At 36.7% G+C, this 12,280-nt stretch overlaps 1 pseudogene; it reads right to left on the bottom strand.

Moving 5' to 3' along the window:
• Positions 1-4,653: 4,653 nt before the first annotated feature.
• On the bottom strand, positions 4,654-10,019 carry LOC131300689 (stearoyl-[acyl-carrier-protein] 9-desaturase, chloroplastic-like; annotated as a pseudogene).
• Positions 10,020-12,280: the final 2,261 nt, after the last annotated feature.

Genomic DNA, 12,280 nt, shown 5'->3' on the forward strand with positions numbered 1-12,280 from the left:
AATGAAAGATAATAATTCGAAACAACTTTATTAAAATGCATAAATAAACTTACAAACAATTGTCCTGGATTTCTTCCTCATCATGTCAGCCATGACTAATAAACTTACAAACAGTCACTAATATTTGTACTAATGGCATAACCATTAGTTGACTAAATTAATGGAGATAGAAGTAGTGGATGGAGTAAATGAGAAATGGGATGGAAATTGAGAGAAGGATGAAAAAATTGGGAAAGAGGGAAACAAATATGGGGTATCAGATCAGGGCCGGCCCAAGATATTTGGATGCATTAGGCCAAGTGGTAGAATAGTGTCTTACATAATGTAACAACCCGATATTTTATTAATAATAATATCATATAATTAGTATTATTGATAATAAAAATTAATTATTCTTTAATAGGATATATTTATATCAAACATAATTATCCTATCTTATTTTTTTTTATTTGCATGCATGCATATTACGAAAATTCTTTCCACCTCTCCCTCTCCTACTCAGACTCTACTCCCTCTCCCTGATCACATCTCCACTCCTTTTTCGTCCATCTCAAGCCGAGAATTAGAATCCCGTCAAAACTCAATTTTATCACTTTTATCAAATAAATTCTCTTATATAAACCCCATTACTCCGAACCTAGGGCATACCACAAAATTCCTTCCGCCTCACCAGTCCAGAAAGAGAGAGAAATCGGAGAGAAATCGAACTCCAATCCATGGAGTTCTAGAGAGAGAAAGAAAGAGAGAGAAAGGTGGGTTTGCATTCCAAAGCCAACCGAAACCCGAATTGACAATTCCAATCTGTTCTTACCACTCCTAGCGTCACCAAACGTCGGCCAATTTGATCCCAAGGTTCCCCGATTGAAGAAACCGAATTCATCTTCCCAAAAATTCAAGTTTCGGTTTTTAATCCATTCGATCCGATTCAAGGTAGTATAATCCCTTCCAAACACTCCTATAAGTATATTTATTGTTTTTATGCTTAACCCAATAGCCCTAATCGTCCCATGCATCGAAAACAGTGGAGAAAAGCAAAAAAATCGTTTTCTGCGTTCAACCTTGCGGCCGCAATGTTCGGGCCGCAAGAACCAGGCCTGACCTTGCGGTGGAGGCCCCAGCCGCAACCTTTGACCGGTCCAACCTCGCGGTTTTGCTTGTTTTGTTTCGAATCGACTTTTCGACCTCCCGAACCTCGTTTTCGACCCCCGAACTATTTTTCCTAGACTTTTCACATTCCAAAGATCATAACTTGTTAAGATCATATTTTTTTTATTTAATTATCTATTTATTAAATTATTTGTTCGTTATCTATCAAAGTTTACAAACGAAAAATAATTGCGACCTTTCAAATAATATTTTTAGCATCCAAACTATTTTTCCTTGATTCCTCACACCTCAAAGATGATATCTTGTTAAATTAATATTTTATTTATTTAATTTACTATTTATTGTTATTTTTATAACGTTTCCGATTAAAAATTCTTTACGACCTTATAACGTTATTATAAATGCCCGAATAATTTTATTTAGACTCTCTATATTCTGAAGATGAAATTTTGTTAACAGTAACATATTTTTAATTTATAAATTATTTATTATCTATTTACTTCACTTTCAGCCACTTTATTTAAGCGTCTTTATTTAAATAAATTTCGTGACCTTCCGAACCCAACTTTTGACACTCAACTGATTGCATAGGACCTGTAGGACTCTTAGTAAGGTCATGATAAATATTTCTATATTTTTATCTAATTAATGTATTTAATTAGTTTTGAATTAATCTATTGTCTTAGAATTAATTAATGAAAGCCTAGAAAATTTTCCTTTTAAATTCCTTTTAAAACTTTTACTTTATTGTTGACATTGTGACCATACAAGATTAAGGGCAACGGCCCGTCCATAATAAGTTACGTGATTACATTGTTTATTAATTGTTTTAATTGTTATTTATTTGTTGTATATTGTATTACTGTTTAATTGAATGCTAGATTGGACCCTAGAGACATGGGTTGGTATGCGAATAGAGTTCACCTAGACGATGCTAGGTAATGGATGAATTGGAAAGTTTTGTTTTCTTTAGAATGCCTGCAGGCGAGATTTTGAGATGTGATGAGTTGGATGTGATGGTTTGAAACTGTTAAAGTAAGCCCAGTGTTGATTGATGAATGATGATTGGCAAAGTAAGCCCAATGATGAATGATGTATTGATACTGGCAAAGTAAGCCCAGTGGTGATTGTGAAGTGGTATATAAGATAAGCGAACCCTAGTTATGATTCGGGCATGATAAGCCTTCTTTTGTTGTAATGAGAGGGATACACGCTAGGTACATAACTGAAGTGCAATCCGCGACAACAAAAGAAAGTGAGCTCATGGGACAGGGCATAGCTAGCGGTTGGGGAGGAAAGATCCCGCGGAGGAGATCTTAGATTACATGACAAGTTAATGGATAGTAATAAACTGATTATGTGGAACAAACTCTATGTTACTTTTTCGCACTATTATTATCCTGTTGCATGCTAACTGTAAAGTAAGAAGGGTAGTTGGGTTGGATTATACTTCGGGGTGAACTTGTTTACTCAGGTACGGATTGCCTGGCTTCCGTGCCAGATTTTGCAGATAATCAAGAAGAGACACCAAATCCTGAAGGTGAACAGTTTTATGCGGAAGAGAACCCAGAGGTGGGAGCTGAGACAGAATATGCTTGGGATCCGTATCAAACTTAGAGGATGGCCCTGTTATTTTGTTCAGTTTATTACCACAAAGACTATTTTCAGTATTTCTACGATAATTTGTAATAGACGAAACTTTAGGGTATTATCCGGTTTGGATTTTGAATTTTAATTCAATAAATTTTTAGAAATCAGTATTTAAAACCTCCGATTTTATTTTCAAAAATCGGGGCGTTACACATAAATTTTCTAATTTAAAAATAATAAATAGAAATACTTAATATATAATTTTCATTCATACTATTCAATATGGTAAATATTTCGGCCTTAATAGCTTGTGCTGTTGCAATAATATTCAGTGGACTCAGGTTTGAATCACAGCAGCCAGGATTTGAACCTAAGCATCTTTTGTAAATGAGCAAACACTTTACCATTGAACCACCAAAAGAGTTTGTATCATAGTTGCACACAAATATATATGGGAAAAAAACAAAAATGATCCATGTAGTTAAGTGTTTGTGTCAACTTGGTCCCTATAGTTGTAATTGACTCGATTTACACTCTATACTTTTCATTTTGTTCCAATTTGGTCCAATTGCTAACTGCTGTTAGTCTTTTTAAATAAAGGCAAAAATAAGCCAATAAAGACAAAAATAAGCCAATAAGCCAATTTTTTTGTCTTTTTTGAGAAAAGGTTGGATTTCGATGGGAATTTTTTACTTTTTAGGTTCCTCTCGTCATGATGAAACAATAATCTCAGAAAATTGACAAAAAACTAACAAATGTGAAAAAAAATTGAATAAAGACAAAAAAAATAAGCCGCTTGACTTATTTAGCCGAACAACCCCGGAGTTTATGTAATATTTTGACTTTTGGACATGGTTCTTTATCATGTTGTCACTTTTGGACATGGTTCTATATGCATTTTCAGTACTATGCAGAAAAATAAGGCATCTTAGTATTTGTCCAGAAGTTGAACATGTAGACAATACCAGTGGTTATGTTGCCTCATGGCTGATCATGAAAATGTTGAATTGGAGGACAACTTATTGCAGAAAATTATAACCAAATTTCTTCTCAGGTGCCTCCTTATCAATGGAGAATGGAAGAATGAGCTGTGTTTTGGTTCAGAGGTATATTGGATAGGCCTGTGCAAAAAATCCGTCCACCCGCGGACCCGACCTGACTCGACCCAAAGGGTCTTGGGCGGGGTTGAACATGTGGTTCGGACAGGTACGGGTTCATTTTCTGTTACAAATCAGATTTCGGTTCGGGGTCCAGGTTGGTGTGTTTCTTACCCGACCCGACCCATTTATAAAGATTAATTCAGTTTTTGGTCGGGCCCGACCCGACTTGACGTAAAGAATCGGGTTCGCAGACGGTTCTTACCCCTTTTCGGTTCGGTTTGCGGGCCTAAAATATTTGTTACCCGACATGTTGGGTCGGGGTTCGAGGGTCAAACCCGACCTGTGCACACCCCTAATATTAGGGTAATAGGGGAATGAAAGAATTATTGTTTTAACCCCAAAAAGGGGGCCATTTGATTTTGCCGTTAAAAGGACTAATGGTGAACTAACGGCGGTTAGTAATTGGACCAAGTTGGAACAAAATAAAAAGTACAGAGTGTAAATCGAACCAATTACATTTATATGGACCAAGTTGACACAAACACTTAACTACAAGGACCATTTCAATTTTTTCCCCAATATATATACTTATCTAGGAAGGGATGCCTCATTTCTGACCCAAAATATAGAGGCCCAAGGCGACGGCCTCTTGGGCCTTCCCATTGGGCTGGCCCTGTATCATATATATATGGTTGTGCGTAGACTATGACATGAAAAATTATAACATGCTCTTTATGGTGGTGCAATCCCGAAAAATTATTCGGTGCTTTTTGCTGCAACATCAAAAACAACAAGAAACTTCAATGATGCACTTCCAAGATCTTGATCTCTAGACCTTTTAGCTTCCAACCAAACACTTTTTTGCCCCTGGAGCTGCAAAACATACTTGTTCCAAATTGCTCCATGTTTACTACTTATACTACTTTTTTTTTTGGTAAACCAGGAACATAACATAAACTAATTAAGAGTCATACAATAATCTAGGGTACTCGACCCCATTTCGGCCATTGCAGAAATGCGAAATAATATAATTTCAAGCAACATCGAATTATGAAAGTCTAAGCCATCATTGAAAACCATAGCTTCACTTGTATATCTAAGCCATCATCGATGGTCACCTGTTCTATTATTTCAATTTCTGATTTTTGTGGCAAGAGAGTTGCAGTAGGCCCTCAGATCTTCACTTCTTTATCGAAGATCCAGCTAAACGGAACATACCGTGCTTCTTTTGCCCTGCCTGGAGCCAGCCGCCTAATTCTCTGAGGCAACCCGCAAACATAATCTGGGCTTTTCGTCCCTTCGAAGAAAGCCCAGTTATGTCCTCCACCTTCCACCTCCCAACCAGAAACTCCAATATATCCGCGTAGTCCTTGCCGGTGTAGACTCCAAGCCTCTGAGCCACGGACGAGAAATGGTCAAACAGATTGTCATCGCGACCATCGTACATCAAGTGGGCTGGCATAGTTATTTTCTTCCTCATCATGTCGGCCAGAGCCAGCACGGTTGCATCAGGGTCGATCTCAAAGAGCTTTTCGACTATCTTGGTGTAAGCGGTCTCGTGGCGCTTCTCATCAGAGGCAATGCTCCCGCAAATTTGAGCCAACTTCAAGTCCCCGTACTCTTTGGCATGCCGTGCTGTGTTTCCATGAGAGATAAAAGTTGCTCGTTCTTGGAACGACGTGTAGATGAAACAGAGGTAGGGACTGTTTTCGAATCCTGGATCCTGAAACAAGGCAAAGAAGGCCGTCCACCAGTAAATATCAGAGGTGAGGATACACGCTTATGCCGGATTAGAACTCGATCGGAGTCCAAATATATTGTTGTTCTTCTACAATTAAAATCAGGAATTAAGTTTGACAGTATAGTACTTGGAGAGTGTTATAGCCTAACTTGACTGAGCAAAAAGAACTGTTCCTCTCTAATTAGCATAGTAGGGAAAACCCTGCTTTCAAGAACTTAAAAATGTCTGCTTCTTCCCGTAGATGTAAGAAGAGGGTAGGACTAGGTAATGTTTAGCAATGTAATTTTGATGTAGAACACATATATGAAGGCCCAATTCCATGATCGATGTTTAGTTTCCGATTATCCGATTTGGCAAAATTCGGACGAGTTCGGAATAGGCAACTTGGTGGGCTGACTTATTTTCGCGATTTGGTCATTACACACCACCGTAAGTCGTGAGTGATGGTGTTTTTTTCGCCTAATTTCTTTGTTTAGACCTTCAATTTACTTTTAGAAAAATTTTGATTCATTAATAACTTTTAAACCGTAATTCCTTATTAGTTGGTTCTTTTTGAGAAAGTCCTATTTTTCTTCCCGTTTTCAATTTTAGGAAAAAAATTTGGGACTTTTTATTTTCTGACTTTATTTTTAGGGTTTTTAGGATTCGGGCCTATAAAAAGGTTGTAATCTAATGTTTGCCTCACATTTTCATCAATAATATTACAGACTTTGTCTTTCTTCTTGTGGATTCAAGAAATTGGTCGTAGCTACAAGTTCCTATTTCGTTTGGATTAATATGCTAACTATAATCTCTTGTGAATTCTATTGTGTCAAATTCAGATATTGACCAAAGCCTAATCGCTAAGTTGACATAGACAAAAGTGGAAAAAAAAATAGACAAGAAACAGCTGAAAAATTATTGGAAGCATGCATCTTACCATTCCCGACCCAATCAGATACTGAATTGTCTTCTCAATTTGCCTCAAGTCTACTCGTCCACATAGGTAGAGGTACTTATTGAGAAGATCGCCATGCCTGTTTTCTTCTGCAGTCCATCCCCTAGTCCACACTGCCCAAGAAGTGAGGCTCGCCCCCGTTTCGTCCCTAGTACCATCTATGGTATTTAGCATTGTTTTGTAAGTAGGAAGTGCTTCTTCTGTCATCATGCCTCCAACCAAAACAACGAAGTAATCGTCCGGAATCTCCTTTGCCCTTTCCCTTAATTCCATGACTTGATCATGAAATCCATCGGAAGCGGGATCGGGAAGAAAATCCTGCGGTTGCCACCATTTCTCCACTGGCTTTAAATGAACCAAGATGTTCTGCTCGGCCCAATCCTCCAGGTTTTTAAAGATCTCCATCTTTTCGGGTGGCATTGAGTGAGTTACTTGAACATGAACCTCGCAAGGAGGGCTGAAAGACTTCTTGAGACTCTCAACCTCTCTAAATAAGACAGGAACGGAATTAGATGCTTCGATTTCAGTTTGGGTACAAGGCAAGGCCGATACAATTAATGGATCAATGATCAGAAGCATATAAGCACAGTTTTACTACAAAAAAAAGAAAGAAAAGGAGTATGAAAATTAGTGCATTGAGTGGTTTGAAAATTAGTACATTGATATATAGGGAAGCAAGCATATAGAGATGGATTTCAGACGAGGGATTCGAGCTCCCTGCCCTTAAATCTGAGAATTAATTCACCGTTAGAATTGACTGTCAAATATAATGGCCCATGCATTTGAATCTTTAAAGAAGATTGTTAAAGCATCCAACTCCAAACCAATTGGCAAAGAGTGGAGAGGCTGCCCAAGCTCATATACTAGTTTTGGAGGAGATATTTAACCAATGTGGGACAAATCCCAATACTCTCCCGCACGTGCGACCCCTGACTCGCACGTGGAGAGGTCAACAAAGGATTCGGAACACACGAATCACAATGAAATAAAGTGCAACAATGGCACAAACAAAGTGCAACTATGGCACAAACAAAGGGGAAAAGCCTCCGAAACTCTAGCTCTAATACCATGTTAAAGCATCCAACTCCAAACCAATTGGCAAGAGTGGAGAGGCTGCCCAGGCTCATATACTAGTATTGGAGGAGATAATTAACCAATGCGGGACAAATCCCAACACTCTCCCGCACGTGCAACCCCTGACTTGCACGTGGAGAGGTAAACAAAGGATCCAATGAAAGAAAGTGGAACTATGGCACAGACAAAGGGGAAAAGCCTCCGAAACTCTAGTTTTGATACCATGTTAAAGCATCCAACTCAAAACCAATTGGCAAAGAGTGAAGAGGCTGCCCAAGCTCATATACTAGTTTTGGAGGAGATATTTAACCGATGTGGGACAAATCCCAATAAAGATGCGTACGTACCCAAAACAAATACATACTTCACATTCTCAGTAGAACCCTTCTATGGGAACCTACCATCCGTGCGGTGCGAAGATCGGCATGCGCGCGGAGCTCACTCCAGGTCCCACACGGATAATCTCATGAGCTATTCAATAATTCTAAAATAATTTTTCGAGTGGGCCCACGAAAAATCAGCTCAATACTATAAGTAAGTGTAGGTGCTTGATTCCTAGACCTGGATTATCCGTGCAGGACCAGGAGTTGGCTCTGCGTGCCGTGCATGCTTGGTGCTTATTGGAATTTTTTTTTTCATTATGTAGGCCTAATCTTTTAGTTTAAAATTTGTATAGAATTATTCGACAGTTGTTGGTGCTTTTTTATTATTTTAGCTGAAAATCCTACAAAATTATGCAATTTTGAGACCTATGCCAAGTTGTGACTTCAGACATTTTTCAATATCATGATTAGGCCGGTTTTATCATTTCTATGATTATGATGGTATTGAAAATGTCTTTAATTTTTGTTATTAAATTAAATAAGTAGTTCGTTCTAAACATTGGAAAGTATATAATTATGTGTAAATACTAAAAAAAATAAAAGGGTCTTATTAGTGTTAACCCGAACTTCGGGTCCAGAACACGACACGATTTTAAACAGATTGGGTTAGTGTCAAGCTATTTGACACATTTATATTTTAGGGAAAATGACGGCCCATGACGTGTTTTGATAATTAATATCCGTCAAGGATAAGCTAAGAACATTTGTTAATACTGAAAATGTCCTTGGCAGATATTAATTATCAAAACACGTCCTTAGTTGTCATTTTCCCTTTATTTTAACAGTTGTTTTGACAAGAACCCAAAAAGACACGAAATATGAAACGACACGATACGAACACGACTGGACACGATACGATGCCCACCCCTAGTTACAATTGACAGTCAAATAATGGCCCATGCATCTAAATCTTGAAAGAAGATGCTTATGTACCCAAAACAAACAGATTCTCAGTAGAGCCCTTCTATGGAAACCTACCATCTGTGCACCGTCGGTACGGTGCACAGATCGGCACGCGGAACCCATTCCGGTTTCACATGGAATAATCCGAGCTATTCAATAATTGCAAAATAATTTTTCAAGTGAGTCCACGAAAAATCAGCTCAATATGATAAATAAGTGCAAGTGTTGATCCCTGGACTCGGATTATCCGTGCAGGGCAAGGAGTGTACCCCGTGTGCCAATCTGTGCAAGGTCGGAGCTTATATGGTCCGAGTCGTTCAATAATTGTTAAATAATTTTCCAAGTTGGCCCGCGAAAAATTAGCTCAATATGATAAGTAATAATTTTTTCGAGTGGCCCGCGAAACATAGATCAACTCAATACGATAAGTGAGTGTAGGTGCTTGATCTTTGGACTTGGATTATCTGTGCGGGACCAAGAGTGGCCCCGCATGCCGATCTTTGTACGGTCGGTGCTTATATGATCGGTTCCCGTAGCTTTTTTCGTTCTCAGCAAAACACTTACTCACGACTTACGTGTCACGATTCATTTGACATTTAGCAGAAACTGACATAAAGATCGGAGCATACCCATGCAAATTCCACCATTCCAGAGCCAAATTTTTGTTTGGATTAAAAAGTTAAGTATTTTTTTTTGTCTTTATTCTTCTTCTTTTTTCCATTCGTTCATTTTGCGTCAAATTTTTGTGACTTATTGATTCTTCTCGTCAAGAAGAATCGAAAAAGTAAAAAATTATTTTATGAGTTTCGATCAAATTTTCTTACTTTTCCGATACATCTCAACGAGACGAATTAACAAGTCACAAAAGTTTACTGTAAAATTAACAAATACAATTTTTTTATTTGAATAAAGACAAATAAATAAGTCGTTTTGACCTATTAGGAGCAAAGTACCACAAACCCAGATAGAAAAATAGACAATTGATTAAAGAAGAATGATGGAGTAAAATTCAAAGGAGGTGAGAAAAACTAACGTGGAGCCGGAGCTGAGGGTGGCCGAGGCCCTGAGAAACTTGGGAGATCTGAGATTTGCCTTGGGGGGAATAGCAAAAGAAGGGTACTTGTGGGAACATTTCAAGGTGATGGGATTGAGGTTCAGAGCCATTTTTTCCTTTCTTTCTTCTTTCTTGTTGCTCGAGAGGGTTTTTTTTCTCTCAATGGGAGAATGGAGAAATTAATAGAGAAGAGAAGAGAAGAGGAGATTTTCTTCTTGTTATGAAGTGGAGAAATGCTATTATGTGCATGTGAGTGTTTTGGAACAAGAACGGAGTACTTGGAATTCAAGTTGAGGAGAAATTTTCGGGGCCCAAGGAGTGCATCTGGGCCGTTCAATATAGTTTTGGACAACTCAGATTTGGATAGAAAAAGGAGAGAGAAAGAGGAGAGAGAGTACTGGTGGGGTTATAGGAGAGAGTGTTTCTATTTGAGCCGTCCAACACATTTTTGGATGGCCCGGATATGCTGCTCGGATACTATGTGGGAACAGCCATGTGTTAGTTTTACGTTAAATTTTTGTGACTTATTTATTCGTCTTGGCGAAAGAAATCGAAAATGACAAATTTTTTTTTATCGAAACTCTTATTTTTTTTTAAAAAGACAAAAAAAAGAAGTCAAAAAGCTGTATAAAGACAAAAAAAAAAAAAAAAAAAGTCACTCTTGATTTTTTAATCCAAATCCATCCTAAAACACCAGAAAACTAAGAACTAGTTACTCTTGATTTTTTGGCCGTTCAAAAAAAAAAAGATACTCTTGATTTTTTTTATCCAAACCCACTCTTAATTTTTTTATCCATACCCACTGTTAGATTTTTTTTTTTGACAAGGAGACTGAATTAAATGAAGTAGTTACTTTTCCCAAAAATAAAAGACTGAATTAAATGAACAAAAAATAAAGACAAGTAAAGGCTATTTTTTGCTACAAAGATGCTACATGCACAACGGTTGTGCAAAACATCAAACACAACCAATCTTCATCCGTTCATTGTTGTAATAAATGGTCAAGATTCCTTCAAATTTTTCCTTGGAAGAGTTAAACTTTTCATTGGAAGAGTTTTTTTAAAATCTAAAGCATCCAGACACATCTGAACGGTCAGAATTGGTTACACAACACACACAACGGTTGTGTGAGTATCATTAGTGTTTTTGCTAGCAGTATTCAGAAATCTGTGCATGGGATGGAATCCACGAGTCAGTCAGTCTCTCTCTCTCTCTCTGGGTGTCCGGATCAACTTACCATGCTTCAACTAATCGTCTCTCCAGTCTGGTCAAAAGCAGAGCATTCGGCCAGGACTATGAAATTCAACAGAAATTACTTCTTGTGGCTTGATCCTAAGAATCAAATCCTAATCAATTGCATAGGATACAAATCCATCATCCAACCGGACTACCTTTTAGGACTTCCCGGTTCTCTCTCTCTCCCTCATGAAATAAGAAACCAGAAAACGACTCAAGTTAAAAGAAGTTGTTACCTTTCTAAAAAAAATAAAGACTGAATTAAATGGAAAGAAAATAGTAAAGACAAGAAAAAGCTATTTTTTTCTAGCAGTTATCAGAAATCGCTTTACATATAGCAAGGAGTTTTAAAACGTTTTACGTTTGATATTTTTTGGAACTCCGTTTAATGTGGACATTTAAAGGGAAAATATCCCATATTTTATAAAAATAAATAAGAAAATTTTCATTTTTTATAGAATGATCAACGTTTTCTTTCTGATTGGCATGAGCACAACAATAAATAAAGGTATTTACTAAAAAAGAGAGAGGATAATTTGAACTTACACCCCTTGTACTATCACCAATTTAAAGATACATTCCTTGTACTTCAAATTTAAGAACTTAGAGTATCCACAGTAAAATAAATAAAACAAAAGGTTGCTAAAGTTAGTAATGTTTATTCGAAAAAATACTTACATTAGAATAACTAAACTTAACAACCTCTTAGCAACTCATCAAATTTTGGCTTTTGAATATTCTAAACTAGCAACATTTTGCCAATAACCAAATTTAGTGATTCCCACATTTTATCAATCAAGTACACTCATCATTACAAAAAAATCTTCTCTCTCAACAATGTTTTCAAAAAATAATTATAAAAAACTATTCTTACTATTCCTTTCAGAAACTTTTTCTAAAAAAAAAAAAACCCACCTTTACATGAACTTTATTTATTTAATTTTTATAAAAACAATTTCTTCAATTTTTTTTAAAACTATTTTTTTTAAAAATTGTATTTACACAAAATTGTTTTTTTACACATTTTTTTTCATAAACTATTTTTTTATCCAACTATTTTTAACTTAAATTGTTTTTTTTCTTCCAAAAACTGTTTAATAAACTGTTTTTTTTCAAGAACAAATATTTTTTTATAAAAATTGTTTTTAACATAAA

This window comes from Rhododendron vialii, chromosome 9a (assembly GCF_030253575.1).
Source record: "Rhododendron vialii isolate Sample 1 chromosome 9a, ASM3025357v1".
In the NCBI taxonomy this organism is placed as follows: domain Eukaryota; kingdom Viridiplantae; phylum Streptophyta; class Magnoliopsida; order Ericales; family Ericaceae; genus Rhododendron; species Rhododendron vialii.